Consider the following 21,066-nt stretch of genomic DNA (forward strand, 5'->3'; position numbering starts at 1 on the left):
CTTTATGCGGGCAGCTATTGGTAGCCAGTGCAAATTGATAAACTGAGGTGTGACGTGTATTCTTTTTGGCTTTCGTAGAAATTCATCTTGCATTTCTGGATTGGTATGGGAGTTTGGAAGCCAGAACTGGTAGGAGAATATATGAAGAGGCGATGCAATCTGGCCTGGACAGAACAAAGGCGACAGGTTGTGGCATGTATTTAAAGAGAGACCTGATGCTTCTTGATATTGGGTAAAGCCAAAGATACGCGGAACCGGACGTTTTATAAATGGCAGAAGTTGGCGTGTAATGCTTCTTTCAAAGGTTTCACAAACAAACTTGGAATTTCGCGCGGTTGCGCAGATGGTGAAAGTGGTGGCAGATAGGACCCGGCGGAACCACTAAACAGTTTGTACCGTGAGGTTGAGTTGAAGGTGATGGTGCTTCGCTTCAAGCAAGAAATGTCTATAAAGACAAACTGAGATACATTGACCTTCAAGTTGATCGCTGTGGATGGAATGAGAGGTAGGGATTAGTGTCATCAACAGCGCCTTTGGTGATAAAAAAGGCAGGCGACGGGGCTGGCGGTACCCACGCAGACATGTAGACAGTGGTAAGGAGGCGTGGACCAAGAACTGGGGCGCTGAGGCACCCCAGTTGGAGATATGCCGCCGAGCGCGGACACCCCACCTACCAAGATGGCACGAAGGGTCTATCTGATAGGTAAGACCAAACCACTGGAGTGCTGGTTCTCAGGGTGACCTTTGTCAGGGGTAGGGGATTGACAGGAGGTTCTGGTGGTTACCGCTTAGGTAATAAAAGCAACCAGAATGAATCCGGCTCAGGGCAAACCGGCCGGTACGGGAATAAAGCTCTTTTTCCGTCTTAGGGCTTCAACAACTGAGGGCGATGCAGTCTTGCTAAATATCCAATTTCAGGTGGGGCTGGTTGCTGTCGACACAGAGTTTGTGTTTTGTAGAAAGACAGAGACTTTGGTTCAACACCGAAGCTCAGAACAAGTGCGCTGGCCGAGGAAGGAAGAAGGAAACCACTGGTCTGTAGTTCTATAAAGAGATGTAGTTATGGAATTGAGTTTTCCGCAAGTAGGTGATTTATACAAGCCTGTTTAAATGTTGAGGGAAAACACCATGGAGGGATATGAAGATGTGAGGAGTGCAGGCGGCCAACTGCAGGAGAAATGGCCGAAGGGGAGATGAGATTAATAGGATCAAGTGGACAAGTAGTAGGATGATTGAAAAAGAATGAGTTTGGAGACCTTTTCCCAGAGAGCAAAGAGATGTGAGAGTTAGACGAATTGTTAATTTTGTTATGGTAGTATGTCCTTTTAACAGTGGAGATATTAGCAGAGAAGGAAGAGAGGAGTAACTGATACTCATTAAGGTCAGTAGGATTTTTGGATTTGCACAACACCCTATCAGCAGCCCTGAGCTAAGAACGATGTTCGTGGAGAACATCAGATTACCGAGGGGCAGAAGAATGGGTATGAGCTGACCTGGAAGACAAAGGACAGACAGTGTCTAAGTAAGATGTAAGAGGGAGCAGAAAGTATCATTAGCACTGTTAACATCAAGAGATGATAATTGTTCAGGGGAAGGAAGCGAAGATGAAACCATAGCAGATAGCCGGGAGGGTGAGAGTGAGCGTAGATTACGTTGACAAGTGACAAGTGGAGGGTTATGTGTTGTGTCAGGAACCATTTTGGGGTTAAGAGTGAGGAGGAAGTGATCCGAGGTGTGCAGTGGAGTAACCAGTACATGATCAGTGGAGCAGTGTCGTGTGTAAATAAGGTCCAGTTGGTTGCCTGATTTGTGAGTGACCATAGTTAACGCTCTTTTGAGATCAAAAGAGGCAAGCAGATTGTGGAAGTCTGCAAACTGAGGTTTATCTAGGTGGATGCTGAAGTCTCCAAGCATAACTAGGAAAGTTTGAGAGCAGCACATCTAATTCTTCCACAAAGTTTCTAATTCTTCCGCCATCTTGGAAGAAATACTTCCAAGATGGCGGCGCGTCCACACGCAGCGGCTTCTCTCTGTCCCGACAGAACGGTGTTTTTCTAATTCTTCCGCCATCTTGGCTACTCCCAAGAACTGAGGAGAGCCAGATTCCCACCCCCCCCCATCATCATGTACACCTTCTACAGAGGCACCATCGAGAGTAGCATTCCTGACCAGCTGGAATTACTCGTGTGGTATGGCGCTTCGTAACGCGGCCCCGCGTCGGAAGACTCTGCAACGCATAGTGAGAGCAGCTGAGAAGATCATTGGTGTTCTCTCTCCTCTCCTCCAGGACATTTATGGAACCCGCCTCACTCTAAAGCTCCCTCTGCATTGCAGGTGATCCCACTTCCACCTGTCACACAGCTTCTTCAGTCTGCTCCCATCAGGGAGGAGATCATGGAGTCTCCAGGCCAGGACCAGCAGCACTGAAGGGGACAGCTTCATCCATCAGGGCTGTCAGGAAGCTGAACTCGCCTCCCTAACTTACCCCCCCCCCCGTCCCTCTTCTGCCTCAGGCACCACTGAACTATGAAACCCCCCCCCAGGTCCTCACATCCCCAGGTCCTTCCACCCCCTCCCTCTAACATACCAATGTCATGCACCAGTCACTTTGTGCAGCATGGTCTGCTCACTACCTCATTCACCATGGATCTGGACATCATTCTACCTCCTCATCAGTCAGTTTAATAAAATAACTGCTCTGAGCCTTTGTCACTTTGTCACTTTTTAATCAGACTGAATAAGCTATTTTTTTATGCACTAAAATCTTTTTATCTGCACTGTTTGTTCACTGGTTTGCACTCTATCTGCCATGTGCCTTGCGCTGCTTTTATTTAACCTTATTTTTTATTTTATTTTTTTCTATTATGTCTTTTTTTACATTCCCTTATTGTATAGTTTTATCTTATATTTTATATTTGATCTAGATTTTTTGGCTCTACTGTTAGTGTTATCTGTATGCAACTGTGGGGTCTGAGAGTAACGCAATTTCGATTCTCTGTATGTATGTACTGTACATGTGGAAGAATTGACAATAAAGCAGACTTGACTTGACTTGACTTGACTTGAAGTTACCTAGTGGTCCTGGGGGTCGGTAAACAACTACAAAATGTATTTTAAGAGGGTAGGTAACAGTAACGGAATGAGATTCAAAGGAGCTGTTGATACCAAAAGATGGTAAAGGATTAAATTTCCAATCATTAGAGATGAGTGAGACCCAGTACCTCCACCTCTTCCAGTCAAGACGGGGAGTGGGGAAAATGAGAAATTATTGAGAGTGCTGCAGGTGTAGCAGTGTCCTCTGGTTTGATCCACGCCTCTGTCAGTGCCATGAGATTTAGTCTTGAATTACTAATAATGAAGTAATGAAATCGCTTTGTTTTACAGCGGACTGGCAATTCCAGAGACCAATAGAAAAGATAGTGTATTAGCAGACATAGGCAGAGTGTGCAGGTTGTTAGGATTAAGCCGCCTGCCTTGCCATTGTGTGATGCGTTTTGCGAGTGGTAGTGATAGGGGATCTGGAAACACATAGTAAGAATTTCTGTAGTTATACAAACTGGAACACAGAAGTGAAACAAGTAGAAGGAAAAAGGGGATTAACCAAAAACAATACCTTATATCTCTTATGTCGGTAAACCCTGCCCGTGGAGTCGCATGGCAGAGTCGTATGGTCTTTACACCTTCGGTCTTCACACTCCAGGAGGGCTTAACAGGAGTGGTTGCCGCGAATCGCTGTCGCCGTTTACTAACCTTTTTTATACCTCTATCGACAAAAACAGAAATTGAATTCAGCTGGATCACACTTCACTGTTTATCACAACAAAGGTCTAAGCAAAGCGCCATCGACACTGACAACGAGGCGATAGAGCACGACCAAACGCAAGAATCTCAGCATGTCTCTCAGCAGTAAACAAAACAAGTGTTTCCTAGCAACGCATTAACCGCGATAAACACTAATGAGAATGCCAGTCTGAGAATTAGTGTATGGTTTTGCAGATTTGGTGTGTGCTTCTGCTGTTTGAGTGTCAGCCAGAAACCGTGTGACAAGTAAAGACTGTAAGCAGCTGAAAAAAAACCCTGCAAATTTAATTATTATTTTTCTTTTCTTCATCATTAGTAACATTTTTCTTATACTGTTATTAGGGGTTCTTATTATTACCATTATACTTTATAAGCTTTTTGGCTATTGTTTTTAGACTTATTGTTGTTATTATTATTTATTTTGATAGTGTTCTTCATGGTGTTATATATATTTTATAGTGTTTTTATCCATGGGTGTGATATCTCCAGCAGTGTTTTTTGGCTCGCGGTGTGTGTTAATGATGCTTTGGGGAAAGTCGTGGGCCTTTATGGTTGGGGAGAGTCGGACTTGTAATCCAAAGGTTGTGAGTTCGAAGTCTCGGGCCGGGCAGGAATTGTAGGTGGAGGGAGTGAATGTACAGCCTCTTCCACCTTCAGTACCACGCACCGAGGTGTCCTTGAGCAAGAACTGAACCCCCCAACTGCCTCCGGCGCCGCAAGCCAGCATAAATGATACCCACTGCCCGGCAGTGTGTGTTCACGCAGTGTGTGTGTGTTCACGGTGTGTGTGTGTGCACTTTGATGGGTTAAATGCAGAGCACCTATTCTGAGTATGGGGTCACCATACTTGGCTGTATGTCACGGCCACTCCTCACTTTCATGTGTGGTGTGTGTTTCTCAGGTATCTGATGAATGTAACGCTCGAGGGCCGGAATCTCTCCTTCAGTGAGGATGGCTATCAGATGCAACCCCTAAACTGGTGATCATCCCTTGCCTGAACAAGGACAGACAGTGGGACAGAGTAAGAGCTCTTGTGAATGTAAACAAGCAGCAGACGCCATACAAGCTCGATGTAATGAAGTACTGGGTGAATGGGATTTTAAAACCGTGTGAGTAACGTCAGTGTGTGTGTGTGTGCAGGTGGGTAAGTGGGAGAATGGCTCTTGTCGATGAAGTTTCAACGCAGTGGCCATCGCTTTCAGCTGTACTCTCAAACGAGAGAATCCCAGAGGATCTACCTCATCTCGTCCATCGTGACACTGGAGGAGGCTCCGCTCGCGGATGGTGGAGGAAGTGGATCCACCTCCGAGTGGCACCTGCATGAGGAACACGTTCCCCGCCGCCAGCAGCTCAAATCACTGTAAACACACACACACACCATTCATTCTCTCTTGTGTCATGCTCAGACGCACCTACATCTGATCGCTAACCCTCTGGTGTTGTCCATTGGAGTCCCACACTTGTGTGGTATGGAGGACATAACCCTGTTATAATTGTAATTTTGGAAATCAATATACTTTTCATTTCAGTAAGTTTTTTGTATTTAATCGTTTGCATTTGATGTGCGGCGCTTCATGTTACTTAATTAATAGTCATATCTAACTCTACGGACTCTTCTCTGATAAATAAACTTTCCAAATGCAATAAGGCGTTTACCACCGTCTTCAGACCTGCAGTAAATACTGTCACAACAAAAAAACAAGACGCAAAGTATTTCCCAATCCCTGAACTGCCGCCTTTGTTCCACTTTGTGCACACCACACTCATCGGTAATACGTTGGCTTGTAGCTATTATGATGGCTATATAGTAGTATACTATTCAAGTGCTGCGCATTCCTTCGTTACTGAGCAGGGGTTTTCAGGCCGTCATGTGCTCGGTTTTTGTCATCCTTCAGTGCTGTGCACTTTTGTATTGTATGGTGTTTGTAGATGTAGATTGATCCACACACACAAAAACATCTGTGCTTTTGTATTTTTGTGTAGTGTCCCATGCAGTTCTAATGGTGGTCATTTTTGGACAGGGCAACAACACCCAAGTGGGAACATATTTCTTATGACCCTATTAGCGCTTGTTCAATTGCAGTCCACACTTTTTGAGGGGTCACCTTGTGCCTTCCATTACCGTCACTGGCGTGTCCTAACATTTCTGAATGGAGTAGCGATTTTTAAAATGTCAAAACTGAAGCGAACATGACCAGAGGGTTAATAACAGGAAATCTGTCAGATCACTCACGTGTCTCTGTCTGTCCGCCGGGAAGCGGGGACGGGGGATTCTGGCATCTACATCAAGCGCTGCTGTAAAGGCTTCTGTATTGACATCCTGAAGAAGATTGCCAAGTCTGTGAAGGTTCACTCCGGACCTTTATTGGATCACCACCGGGCCACCCGGCCGCGACCAGGCCCGGGAAACGGGTAGTCTCTTGTCGCGCTGGTGGGAGAGGTTCCGCGCCCTCCTGGTCTACTTGTTTTATAAACTGCATCAGTCCGGCACTCTCACATCCATTGTGTGTGCGCCGTTTTGTGTGTGTTTGGGGCCAGCCAGCAGGGTGTTTCATAATTAGTGTACTATTACACACAAATCAAAGTCGCCTTATGGAGGTGTGGCGTGTCTTAATTTAGACAAACTGTGCGAGGGCTTTATTGCTACAAAATGGCTCACTGGTTTCAGTCTACATTTTTCTCACTGCCATCCCATAGTAACCCACACACACAACACACCCACCCACTGCTTGTGCCCCAGTTTAGTCGTGTGCCGTGAAGTTCAGGTATTGGAGCTAAAATTTACCAACCGAGAGATGCGTAGGAGACAGACCGAGAGAGAGAGACCGGGTGATAACCAAGTTGGTCTGTCTTGCTTGGTGATCTAGAATCTTTGTCTGCTAGTCTTATTCTTCGGTTACACCTCTCCATACTCTTGCCCTCCGTCCACCCCCAGTGCCGGTTATGAATGGAGGGAATGACAAGCTAGCCCTGTCTGTCTCTCAACTGTCTGTCTGTCTGTCTGTCTGTTGTATGTCTGTCGGTCTGTCTGTCTGTCTCTCACATGGTCTGTCTATCACAGGTCGTGTCTGTCTGGTCTGTCTGTCTTATCTGCATGTCTTAACATGTCTGTCTGTCTCTATTTTCGTCTCTCAGCTGTTGTCTGTCTGCTGTCTCCACTTCGCTGTCTGCGTGATCTACCACCTGTATGTCTGTCTGTCTCTCAGCGGCCTGCCAGTCTGTTAGTCTCTCACCTGTCGGTCCGTCTCTTAACCTGTCGGTCTTTCTCTTAACCTCCCCTGTCTGTCTGTCTGTCCGTTCTGTCGTCCTGTCTGTCTGTCGGTTCGGTCTGTTCTCGCACATGTCGTATCTCAACTGTCGTCTGCTAGGCTGTCTGTCTGTCTGTCTGTCTGTTAATGCTGTCAGTTCTCACGTGTCTGTTGTCCTGTCTCTCTGTATGAGTCTGTCGTCTCAATGGTCTGTCTGCTACTGTCTCTAAACTGCGTCTGTCTGTCTGTTCTCTAATGCCTGTCTGTCCTGTCTGTCTATTTCACCTGGCTGTCTGTCTGTCACCTGTGTCTGTCTGTCTGTCTGTCTGTCGGTCTGTCTGTACTATCTGTCTCCCACATTGTCTGTCCTGTCTGTCTGTCTTCACCTGTCTGTAGTCTGTCTGTCTGTCTGTCTGTCTGGCTTGGTCGTCTGTCTCCTGCCCGGCCTGTCGTAGTAGGTCGTCTGTCTGGTCTGTCTCTCACATGTGCTTGTCTGTACTGTATGTGTGTGGTCTGCTCACTGCCTGTCTGTGTGTCCTGTCTTGTGTCTGTCTATACCCGTCTGTATGTCTCTCACATGGTCTGTGGTCTGTGGTGTCTCCTCACCTGTCGCTGTCTGTATGTCTGTCACCTGTTTGGCTGTCTGTCTGTGTCTGTCTGTCTCTCACTGTCTGTCGGTCTGTCAATTCAATTGGTACGTGCTTTAGTGGCAAGAAAATTGATTACAATGTATTGCCAAAAGCATAGTGTTTTAACAATGAATTTAGAACAGATATCTGACCCCCTGCAGCACAACCAAACATATGCATGTGTATACATTTTACAAAGTAGACACAAAACAACCACCAACCTTTAGAATTCTATGAACAATTTTAAAATTCAATGTGGGTGTGGTCTGTTTGGTGTGTGTGCACGTGCACAGTGATCGTAGGGCGATCACTGATTTGTTGACTCCTCCCTCTTTTTGTGACACGGCATCAATGATTGTGCTGTGGAGTAAGAGTTACAATCTTGTTTTTTTTCACCTAGTAAATATTGAAGTTGTGTTGTTTTGTTTAATGTTTTGAAGTAAGGGGCAAAAAAGAAATGTCTTTGTAAATGTGTTGATAGAGCAGCTGGTGAGGAAGTTGTCTCTCGTGGGTCCAGTAAGGGCAGATGTGTCCAGTGCTGTGGAATCTGTCCGTGCAATAGTCAGAGTATGAATGCTCAGTCTGTACTCTCCTCATATGTCTTCTTCATTTACAAGTCTTTTCACATGAACTCAGATAGTCTGCAAGTTGATGTATCTCTGTTTGGGGGCCAAATAACATTCAAGTTTACCTGTCTGTGCCGTCTGTCTCTATCTCGCCTGTCTGTTCGTCTTCTATCTCACCTGTCTGTCTGTCTGTCTGTCTGTCTGTCTGTGCTCATCACCTGTCTGTCTGTCCATCTCTATCTCACCTGTCTGTCTGTCTGTCTTGTTTTTTTTTCCATCTCTATCTTGTCTGTTTCTCCTATCTCACCTGTCTGTCTGTCCATCTCTATCTCACCTGTCTGTCTCTCCTCACCTGTATGTCTTGTCATCTCTGTCTCTCACCTGTTCTGTCTGTTCTCTATCTTAGCTGTCTGTCTGTCTATATTCTATCTCACCTGTCTGTCTGTCTTGTCGCTTTCTCACCTGTCCATCGGCCTTTGGTCTCTCACCGGTCTGTCTGTTGTCTGTCTCTCACCTGTCTGTCCAGTTTGCCTCTCATCTATTCTGTCTGTCTGTCTGTCTGGGTCTCTCCCCTGTCTGTCTGTCTGTCTCTATCCCACCTGTCTGTCTGTTTGTCTCTCAACTGTCTGTATGTCTACTATCTCAACCTGCTCTGTATGTGTGTCTCTCACCATGTCTGTTCAGTTGCCTCTCATCTATCGGGTCTATTCTGTCTGTCTGTCTCTCACACTGTCGTCTGTCTCTATCTCACCTGTCTGTCTGTTTGTCTCTCACCTGTCTGTCAGTTTGCCTCTCATCTATCTGTCTGTCTGTCTGTCTCTATCTCACCTGTCTGTCTGTTTGTCTCTCACCTGTCTGTCTGGTCTCGTTATCTCACCTGTCTGTCTAGTTGTCTCTCACCTGTCTGTCTGTCTGTCTTCGTCTCGCCACCTGTCTGTCTGTCTGACTGTCTCTCACCTGTCTGTCTGTCTGTCTCTTACCTGTCGTCTGTCTGTCTGTCTGTCGTCTGTCTCTAGCTCACCTGTGTCTGTCTGTCTGGTCTGTCTGTACTCTCACCTGTCTGTCTGTCTGACTGTCTCTACCTTGTCTGTCTGTCTGTCTCTTACCTGTCTGTAGGTCTGTCTGTCTGTTTGTCTGTCTCTATCTCACCTGATGTCTGTCTGCAGGTCGGTGTTGCAAGAAAGAATGCCTCACATGGCGTCGGGTCGGCTCCTGACCATTAATGAGGAAGGGAGGTCAGAGGTCATTGACTTCTACCGTGCCCCTTCATAGAGACGGGCCCATCAGTGTCATGGTTGTCTCGGAAGCAATGGACACCATCGTGTCTCCATCTGCATTCCTTGGTGAGACTCTCTCCTAAGTTCGTCTCGCCCCTCTCCGGTGTCTGTAATCTGTAAACGTGGTCCTGTTCTCCGTCCACAGAGCCGTTCAGTGCAGACGTCTGGATCATGATGTTGTGTCATGCTGCTGCTGGTCTGTGGCCCCATCGCCGTGTTCGTTCTTTGAATACTCAGTCCCGTGGGCTTACAATCGCCGTCTCATCGGACGGCAGAGGTACAGAAACAAACCACATCCGCCAAACTTGAGCACATCTTGCATGACAAATACTGCTGCTATTTCCTGGGCAAGTCATTCATTATTGATCGTAATTTCAAACCTTTAATGTCATGCAGTTCTTCCGGTAAGTGTTTGCTCATGGTCCTTCATGTTCACTACTAGAATTTTGCCATCAGGGCCCTGCTGAAACGATTTGAGAAATTAGGTTTTATTTTTCTTTTTAAGAAAAACTGTAATTGGAATTTAAATGAATTTTAACGGCTTCAGTTGCTGATGAGTATTTAATTGAATATTTAAAACAATAGATCTTTTTGTTTTGGCACCCCCCCCCCCAGAAAAACCTGTTAGAGCTACAGGGTTAATAAGTGATTCTCATTTACAAAGATGGTTGAAACTGGTTGCTTTTTAATGGAACATTGAAGGTTGTGTCCTCAAACGTTATATAGGAGGCTTCTTGTGGAGCAGCATATTTTGTGAAGACCAAACTTATAAAAAACATTCTTGCCATGTTGGTATCAGTATAATTTGAACTTAGTTCTACCAAATGTAAACTGAAACCAAAAATATATAGAGTATTATAGGACGGCACAGGAAGTGGTAGTGAAGTTGCATTGAGTGTTGTGTGTACCTGGGATCTCCAGCTACCTAAACTGCTCCTTCACATTGTTCATGAAAGGACTTGTGCATTCGCCTTCACTTCTCTCAGGTGTTAAGTGATGAGTGCGTGGAGTCACTTGTGTTGTGGTTCTGTGCTCTCCAGCAGGGCCGGAGGTCCATCATTCACCATTGGAAAGGCCATCTGGTGCTCTGGGGTTTGGTCTGTCAAACTACAAACTCTGTGCCAGTGCAGAAGCCTAGAGGAACCACCAGCAAGATGCATGGTGTCTGTCTGGGCCCTTCTTTGCTGTGATTTCCCTTGGCCAGCTATACTGCTAACCTGGCCGCGTTTATGACCAGGAAGGAGTATGTGGACCAGGTGTCAGGCAGGCCTCAGGTGACAAAAAAGGTACTCTAGTAGAAGATATAAGCTGTATTTCTGTCAGGTTAGAGCGGGGTTATTTTGTTTGTATGGTCAGTCCTGTCGCTCACGGGCCATTGGTGCTGTTTTGTTTGTCGTTCAGTATCAGGAGACCCCATGACTATCCCCCGCCATTTGTGGCGCCTTCGGGACGGTGCCCAACGGCAGCAACTGAGAGAAATATCCGCATAAATACAGAGAGATGCACTCCTACACTGGTATAAAATTACTCAACAGCGCAATGTGGATGACAGCTCTGTACAGTCTGAAAACAGGGTGAGTGTGGGTAAACCAGCCACTGAGGCACTTCTCTGACGTGCTTCTCGATCAGTCATAATGAAAATGGTAAACACTTTAAAACACCATTATCACTATTAATTAAGAGATTTCCCATAATAAACTCCCTACTGTGCTGCTTATTAATAGTTAGTAGTTTTTCAAGATCAGGTGTGAGGAAGAAAGGATCTACAATATGATCTATGCAGAATAAGACACAAAATATGGTGACAGTGCTAGTAAGATGGAGTCACAATGAGCCAATTTTTAAAAAAGGAGTTATTTTTATTATAATAAGACATTATCTGATGAAATATGACAGAGCTACACCTGTTTGAAGTTGATGGGAGTCAGTAGTAACCCCTCTCTCTCCCGGGTGCTCACCAACCACACCTCATTCTTGTTCCGAGTGGGTCTCCGGCATGGGAGTCAATACGCACTAAACAAGGATGCTTTAATACTGCAGCCACATAGTGTCATTGTCGAGTGCGTCTCTAGAGATCAGGGGCAGTGAGGTTTACTTGACAGAACGGACTCGTTGGCCTCGTTATCACTCACCCCCTAAAACCTCACTCCTATCAGGGTCACGGCACCAGTGTAACCCCTCGTTCCCTGTTTTTTTAGTTTATCTTTGTTATTGTAAATAGGAACAGATGCAAAAAAAACAAAACAAACAAAAAACAGTAGAACAAATTAAAGAAATAAATTTTTTTTTGTTTATTTTAGGCTTACATCTAAACAAAAACATTTTCAAGTAAGAAAAACAAATAATCAAAGGTATAAAAAAATCACTTTGATGTGTTTATTACAAATAAACTGACTATCAAAACTACAAAAGCAGTTCAGTTAAGAGCAGCGAGTGGTTCACACTGTTCTTTTATTGTTAGATTAACATTAATGAGAGACAGATGGCCGATATAGTAAGTCCTACGTAATGCACAGGTTTTAATATAATGTTACACATCAGATGTTTTTCCCCAAACGTTCACAGTAAACAGGATTATGTTTGCATACCACATAATACCATTTGTATACCACATCGCTATAAGTTAATCGTCTGTTTGTTTTACGTCTTTTATTGATTTTTCAGAACATTTCTGCCATATGCACATGAACTGACAGTCAATCACTGATAAGCTACTACTAAATATTGTAGAAACTTAACTTTCTGTAAGTTGCTTTGCAATGATTTGTATCGTAAAAAGTGCTAAACAAATAAACTGAATTGAATTAAATATTTTAATACAGTAATTCTGTGTATATGGGTATATTAGCATGGAAAGCTTAAATTAGCCTGGCACTCTATTCATTCACTAACTGCTTGTTTCGTTAAAATAAATTAATTAACTAAAAAAACACTTGCTTTCTCTCATCTTTTTTGTATTCTATTTGTTTTGTTTTTTATTTTATATACAATTAACAAACCAAAGAAGGCCTCTAACATTTAGGCTTGCTCTTATTCTTATTCTATCTGTTTCTTTTTATTTATATATATATATATATATATATATATATATATATATATATAGATATATATATATATCATATATCTATATATATACATTTATTTTAAATTTTTTTTTTTTTTTTAAAAGAGAGCCCTTGCTACGTGTACTTGCGTTAACTAACTGAGACTTGTGTATAGCCACTTGCATATCAATGCTCTTTTATGATTTGTTTAATTGGTCCTCATTTGTAAGGTCGGTTTGGATAAAAGCGTCTGCTAAATGATTAAATGTAATGCAATGTGAATGAATTCATAGGGCTTAGAAATATTTCTGAGGGTATATTCACACCTGTCTTGTTTGGTTTCGATTTAATCACAAACTCAAGTTCATTTCCCTCTTGGTGCGGATATTTTGGGCAGGTGTGAATACAGCAGTCGAGACTCTAGTGCGGACCAGACAACCGTGTCCCGAGACCCAGCTGAAGATGGTGGACTCGGTCCGGGTCCCAAAACAACACTCTGCCACAGTTGAAATGGACCAACCAATTAATGAATGACATTAAGCCACAAGTGGTTGTTTTGTTAACAAATTCTATGGGGTCACTTGCAAAAATGGCAGTGTTAAAGCAAACCGCGCCCAAAAAAAAAAAAAAAAAAAACTCTACACTGTATTTGGTCTGGATCCACGCAAAGTGAACTAGTGGACTTTCCTGGTGTGAATACACCCTAACTTATTCTGGATGGTTGCTAGGGTGTTGCTATGCGGTTGCTAGGGTACCTGGGGTGGTTGCTAGGATGGTTGCTAGGGTACTCGGGATGGTTGCTAGGGTGTTGCTATGTGCATGCTAGGTTCCTTGGGGTGGTTACTAGGGTTTTGCTATGCGGTTGCTAGGGACGTTGGGTGTTTGCTAGGGTTTTGCTATGCGGTTTGCTAGGGAACCTGAGTGAAGTTCCTAAGATACTCTGTGTGGTTGCTAAGGTGTTGCTAGGGTACCTGGGAGTAGTTGCTAGGTGTGCTATGCTGTCAAGAAGCTAGAGAAGAGAAAAAGGTACTCCTCATGAAAGCAGACGAATAAAAGATAATTTTAGATGTTTCATTACTATTTGGAGCATTGGGATTGCTTTGTCGAGGGCTTAATGAACTCATTTTTGTGAAAACCTCAAATTCTACGAAAATTTGACATTGTTTCACTATTTTTTGTGTGTAGATCACAAATTAGCCCTTGCACATTCACACTCATTTTTTTTTTTTTTTTTTTTGCCGTGTTTTAAACGTACTAATAAATGGCTACTATGCAACTAATTTGCAGCGGTTATTAAAATGGAAGTGTTACCATGAAAATATTATCTGTGCATGTCCTGAATGCATGTGGTGTCTTGAATTGCAGGAAGCTGGATGCCTTCATTTACGATGCAGCGGTTGCTGAACTATATGGCGGGCAGAGATGAGGGCTGTAAGCTGGTCACCATCGGCTCGGGGAAAGTGTTCGCTTCCACCGGCTATGGTATCGCCATCCCGAAAAGACTCGGGCTGGAAGAGAACAGGTGGGACCTCGCCATCCTGCAGCTCTTTGGAGACGGTACGCTCATGTTGAGTCATTCACATCAGATAGACACTCATCTGCCAGCTTGTTCACTAGTCATAATAATCCAGCAACCCTCAGGTAAATGCTGCACCCAATATAAAAATGATGAAATTAAGGTGGACATTTGCAGTCTTGTAAAGTATTGTTCTGTGACCCAAGGAGCTCATCTTCTGGAAGCACCTTTACATTCACGATTGGCGGACTGTTGTTGCATTTTTAGAAATTGAACATTTTGTTTTGGTTTACATGTGCTTTTTGCTTCTTGGACTTGCATGCTTGGTTCTGTATGTTTATGTTTATCTTTTTCTGTCCTGTCCTGTTCCCTTGGGAGTAATTCCTATGTTTCCGGATCCTATTTTCACATATTTACACTACAGTTAAAAGTCTTTGAACAGTAAGCTGTTTTAATGTTTTTTTAAACAGGTCTCTTCTGCTCACGAATCCCTGCATTTATTTGATCAACAATACAGCAAAAAGCAGTAATATTGTGAAATATTTTTACTATTTAAAATAACTGCTTTCTATTTGAATAGATTTAAAAATGTAATTATTCCTGTGATTTCAAAGCTGAATTTTCCGCATAGCCCCTCATGTTTTCATTGTTCTTGGTGGTGGTGAATTTCTGCCTTGTTTTGATCAGTCTTCTTATGTGAATCCTGTTCAAAATTAAAGACTGCACTCGTCTGCTCGGTAGCTTTGAATTACCTTAGCCTTTGACTTCAAATACAGACCAAACTCATTGTTGTAAATGGACCCAGTGTGTAGGGAGCATGCATCACACTTTTAATACTCGTGTTTTGATGTGTCAGGTGATATGGAGGAGTTTGAGGCTCTCTGGCTCACCGGGATCTGCCACCACGAGAAGAATGAAGTGATGAGCAGTCCGCTGGACGTGGACAATGGAATTGGCGGGTGTTTTCTACATGCTGGGTGCCGCCATGGCTATGTCACTCATTCAACGTCCATCGCTGAAAACGTCTTCTACTGGACACCTGCGCTTCTGCTTCCATGGGCGTGTGTGTTAATGGGGAAACCAGGGTTCAAACCTTCACCATCAGCAGGGTACTTCTGTCTCCAAACCCACGACAACAGACCCACACCTCTAAAAAACACAGCGTTGCAGTAGGGCTGGACAAGAAATTCAGTATCAATACATATCACAAGTACAGGTAGTCAGGGATGGTGTATGATTTTTAAAAAACACTTCTGATATTTCAATCAATTTCGCAATTTTAATAAAACCGTTCCAGCAAACACATGTTTTGTGTTGTACTATTTTTGTTTTCTGCAGCAACCATTTTCATGTTATTTATCCTGAGAGGCACTTTTGTTCCCTCTATAAAATAATCAGCCAATCGTTCTAGTATAAAGTTAATATAAACGTTAATATAAATAAGGTGCGTCTGAGAGTCTTAGTTTATTGACGCTGATTTTCAAATTCTTGTTGAACGAAGGCTAAATAATTCATTTAATTGCACCGTTTTTATTTCTAAAATATTATAGAAATATTGTGATAAAGAATGTAATTTATTCCTGTGATTTCAAAGCTGAATTTTTAGCATTATTACTCCAGTGTCACATGAATCCTTCGAAATCTTGATATTCTGAGTGTGCTGCGCAAAAAAATTTATGATTATGAGTATTCTATTATTATGTTGAAAACAGCTGCGTTAGAATTTTTTCAAGTTTCTTTGAGACTAGAAAGTTCAGAAGAACACATTATTCTGAAACCTGGAAATCTTTTGTAACATTATAAAATGTATTTATTCATCATTTTTGATTAATTTAAAAGCATCTGCTCCCTACCAAGTAATTAATTATATAATTTATTTTGAATGGTGTAGTGAGAATGTTACAAAAGCATTTATTTCATTAAATGTTGCTCTTTGGTCCGTCCACCATTCAAAGAATCCTGCAAAAAAAAACAATACTCAACTGGGTTGTAAAATAATGATGAATATAATAATGATATAATAATAACAATAATAAATGTTTCTTGAACAGCAAATCATCATATTAGAATGATTTCTGACTAGATCGTGTTGACACTGAAGACTGGAGTAATGCATGCTGAAAATTCATCGGAGTAGTGCAAAAATACAGTTTTAAGAGGCGGTCTGAACACTGAAAGGTCTCCTCTTTCTTCCTCTCTCAGGAGATTTTACAGCTGGCATTCCCCCCCACATGGAGTACGAGAATCGAAGATAAGAGTTCCGCATCAATTCTCGCGCCCTCGGATCACTCTATTGACACAACACCACTGCTGTCAAAATATTCCTATCGTTCTCTTGTATGCGGCACCAATTCGGCCTAAGAACAAACATGGCATTCCCTTTTCCGGGTACTTGGTTTAACGAGCCTCCCCGCATAGTGCGGCTGGACTTCATTCGAGCCTCAGAGAGTCCTCCGTCCTACGACAGTCAGCTTGCACCGCCGCAGCCTGGCCGGACACCTCGCCTTGCAAGGCCCCCTACCTGCCCGATGACTGTCTGTTCAGCGACTACATCAGCGAGGTGGAGCGCACCTTCGCAACCTGCACCTGAAGGGACAGAAACCATGCACCAGGACCACTACGAGGCCACCACACTGGAGGGCTCCACACTGGGGCCCCAACGGGCCCACCCTCCCCCACAGACCTGGGCTCCTAGCAGCTTTCTCTGGAGGGCGGCAATGTTGGACTGCGACAGCCTTGGTGGCCGGTGTAGCCCCCCCAGTCGTTTCCACTCCACAGGCAGCCACGTTCGTAGCTCGCTAACCGCAACGGAAACATGAAGTCTAAGTTGAGCCTGCTGCCAGAGCCAGACACCTCAATATGGGGCACGGGATTAAAAAGCAGTGGAGCTAGGCTGACCTTGCTACATTAAATGTTTTCCTTTAAAGGTGGAGCTTCAGTTCTGGATACATCCGGACAGGGCACGACCGGTTTCTCTGCGGTGGAGCTGACTAGACGGAAACATCCCGCTCTGATGTGTCTGACAGTTCCACTCATACCGTCACCTACGGCAATCTAGAGGGAAATACAAAGAAACGCACAGCCAGTATAGAGACGCTGTGAAGAAAGGTCCATGGTGTCTGCACAAAGGTCCGGGCAGGGAAACTCGATGAGATCGAGAAGTGGGCGCCCGCCGCCAGCATGCACACACCACCCCACGGGCACCGGCCAGCGCCCTTCGTGCCTTCCGTCTGAGCCGCAAACGAGGTGTGATTAGTCGAACCTCATATCTGGGCGTAAACAGGACAAGGAAAGCCTGAGGGAATTTCGTTTCTACCTGGATCAGTTCCGGCCCAAGGAAGGCATACCCGCAGTGGGGAGCATGGGGAATCTTACTGACGGCCCCAGCGGCGGCGGCGGCGGAGGAGGCAACTGCACCGTTTGGTTGTCTGGTAGATCGAACTTCCCTGAAGAGCCAAAACCCAAGAAAGCGGAGATAGCCGGCGATCAGTGAAATGTCGTCAGAGCTGCTTTTCGGGCCAGCCAGTGCAGCGTCAGCCAAGCAGCTGTAGTTCTGCCACAGCCCTTTCCCCCAGCCCGCCCCCGTGAAGGCTGTGTGGAATCCGGGCACAGCTGCAGGAAGGGGTCGGAAGACCGCCCCGTCCCAGTGTCACTGCCACTTGCATGCGTTGCGAAGCCTGCACAGAGTCCGAAAACCTGTACGACATCAGCGAGGACAGTAACCACCTTCTGGAGCAACTGGGTGAAGGCAGGTAAGAAGGCCAGACGCCGGCGCGCGCCGTAGAGCCCCCCCCCCGCCTCCGCCTCCCCCCCCACCCGCCGCCCCCCCGCCTGCCCGCCTCTTTCCAGCGGAAAAGCCTCCTTACGGCCCCGGCCACACTCCATACGACGCATTCGTAAACGAACCTTGCAAGAGAGAGAAGAGTTTTAGTGGGATGGGCGCGGCCGCCATGTGTTTAGTGCAGCAAAGTCACCCGCCGCCGCGCAGTGGTCCGTCAGCCTCCAGGCTGAGCTAGTGAAAGCGCTGGACATGGATGCCTCCTTCGCACACATATTCGAGCGTTCCCGAGCAGGACACACGGAGCGAGACCCGCTGTTCTACGGAGCAGCTTCTGAGAGGGGGCGCGCGGGATCGCTGTTGGGGGGGGTTGCAGAACAACATCCCCATCGGGGGCTCGGAGTGGGACGCACGAGATGAGATGGTGAGAGGACAGAGGACTCCTGGAGGGGGGGCAGTACAGTGTGTTCCATGGCTTGAATCTAAATGCGCACTCTATCCTGACCGAACCGACCACAACCCCTGTTCATCCCTAACGTTCGGAGACGACCAGTGTCTGCTGCAACGGTGCCAAAAGTCCTACTACCGTCACCAAGCAGCAGTCGCAGCATGGGGTTCTGGCTTCAGGCCCCATGGTCCTTCCTGCCGGAGCTGTTGCATGGGGAACCACCCACACCAGCCAGCCTTCGGGCCCGACACCTCGGGACCGGGTGATGCTCAAGTCTTCAACGGCCAGTCAACGGACCCATGTGTCGAGAAGGCTCTCAAAGCATAAGAGTCGACGTGTTGAGAAACAAGTCCCAGATTTAGCAGGGAAACACAGATACTAGGGTAGAACTGAAAAGGGTCATTTCCTGTGAAGTTTACGTTTGCACCAGTGGGTTCATCTCCACCGAGCTGGTGAGAAGAACAGCAAGCAGGCCACGTCCATCTGCCCATTGTCAGATAGGCCACCAAGAAACAGCCCAGTTCCCTGTACTCTTGTCTTTTGTGAAGATTAAACAATCATGAAAGGCATAATAACGGCCATTGCTTTTTTTTTTTTTTTGAACACGGGTAAAACTGGTCACCTCAGAGACATTGTGACGACACTGCGTGGACTGGTACATCTGTTGCTTGAAATTGGGTTCCATTTGTCTGTTCATTTCCCTGAGGGCCTATGCTGAGCGTTAGGGATTTTTGAATGTGACGATCAATCAGGTCTCCGCATAACCTTAGCGGCATCCCATTGCAACCAGCCTCTCCCATGCTGTTTACTGCCATGAAACACGGCGTGGCATGTTCGTGAAAAGTGCACAAGCCTCCGTTTTATGCCATCATTTATATTCGAGTCTCACTGGCCGTGATATTTCATATCCAATCAGAATCGTGTTGAAACACCTTTGGTTACAAACACTCACGTGACTCTCGCGCTCGAAGGTGAGAAACGAGGGGAATGAAATGACCAGTAATCAATGCCTCTGCTTTGTTTTGGTTGTAAAATACATTGCTTTTTAACTAATAAGCCGGGACAAGTGTCTACCTTTATATAGCTTGTTGTCAAGTATTTAACCAAATTAAGATAAAAACAGATACAAAATAACAAAACATGACAAATATGCAAAATTTAGCAAATAAATTATAAACCATGATGTAAGTGATATTTTAAGTCGATTAAGTTTTGGCTTTTTACAAGCCCATGTTTATTAACTTTAAATTCTGATAGTTTACCGCCTCTCATAACGGCTTTCATTTTAAGGATTTACCTTTTGCCAGCGTAACAGAGCTGAGCAGTGGCTGTCGTGAAACATGTTTTAGTTTACTCGATTAGTGTACATGATTACTCCTTTGCTAAAGTTTTTCTCCGGTTGTGTTTAAGATGTCTGGTCGCCTCCTTGAGAAAGTTTCTATGGTTCACTCTCACATACTAACACATACATGTTTGTGTAGCTATGTATGAGGACATAATTGCTATAAAACTCACCCTCTTGCTAACACCCACCCTAAAACGTAGACAAAGAAAGCCTTTACATTATTTCTGTATTTGGTAACCATTTCAGATGTTTAACAAAGGTGGTTTTTTCAGATTGAGTAAACAAGCACCTCAAGTGTCCTCAAAGTGTAGCTAAGTAACCACCAACACACCACCAACACACACCACACACACGAGAGAGAGAGAGAGATCTCCAGCATCCGTCCAGCAGTGTGTTTTAAAATAAAGAAATGATCTGAGAGCGAGGTCTTTGCTACCTTTCTAGGATTGACTGACTTGTAAAGCGAATAGTAACAAGCTGCTAGAGTGTCATGTTTTTTTATTGTATCGCTATCGTAGGAGGTCCCGTCCTCCTTTAGTTCACGCCAGAATAACCTTTCATCTCCTCTTGTATTGTTTCTACTACAGTTAGAGTTACTCTAACTACGTCCTTTAAACTTCTTTCTTTTTAGAGCATTACTATTATTATTATTATTATTATTATTATTATAAAATCAAAGATTTTTAGGGTGTTTTCTTCTCGTATGTTAAAGCCGGCGGCGCTCCCGTGCGAGAAGCAGTAATCTATGTTTGAGTTTTCCTAAAAAGTAACGTATATAGTTTAGATTCAAACACACAGCACAACACACACACACACACACCCAGAGTTCCCTACGACCCCCATGCTTATAGCGGTAGCGCTCTGAGCTCTAGTATGCTTGAAAATCACATTTTCTTGTGCTCATGAGGAATACACCACTATTACGCATAGCTGTAGTTATATTTTTTTCTAGTGTATTCGCAATATAATAAGCAACTTTTTAACGTTCTGCTGACTACTATATTCTCTGTATTATTCCTAAGGTAAGTAGCAGCTGGTTTAAAAGTATTCCTACAGGTAAGAAGCACCCTGTTGTTATTCACATCGCCACGGTAAGCAACTCCATCTGTTTGTTTTCTCCACACGCATCGATGAATTTGTCGCTTGTCAGGTGTGCTGTGCGTGTTCTGCAGACTCTGACTTCTATGTAAAAATACTCTTGTTGCTATGGCACTGCCATGGTGTTACAATGCTGTTCCCATGGTAACTGCAGTGCAAGAGGATTGTGCGGGCTGAATGAGTGAATTGTTTCACTATGGAATAAGAACTACATCCACTTTGATATGTTACTGAAATTTTTACGCCATTTACATCTCTGAAATGATCCTAAAGTGAAAACATGTACAGATTAGTGCTATATATAATAATGAGGTGA

The 21,066-nt window shown here is 44.5% G+C and overlaps 1 pseudogene; it reads left to right on the forward strand.

The window, feature by feature from the left end:
- Positions 1-17,574, forward strand: part of LOC122136695 — a 22,989-nt pseudogene extending 5,415 nt beyond the window's left edge.
- The last annotated feature ends 3,492 nt before the right edge of the window (positions 17,575-21,066 follow it).

Source organism: Cyprinus carpio, chromosome B3 (genome assembly GCF_018340385.1).
Source record: "Cyprinus carpio isolate SPL01 chromosome B3, ASM1834038v1, whole genome shotgun sequence".
Taxonomy (NCBI): domain Eukaryota; kingdom Metazoa; phylum Chordata; class Actinopteri; order Cypriniformes; family Cyprinidae; genus Cyprinus; species Cyprinus carpio.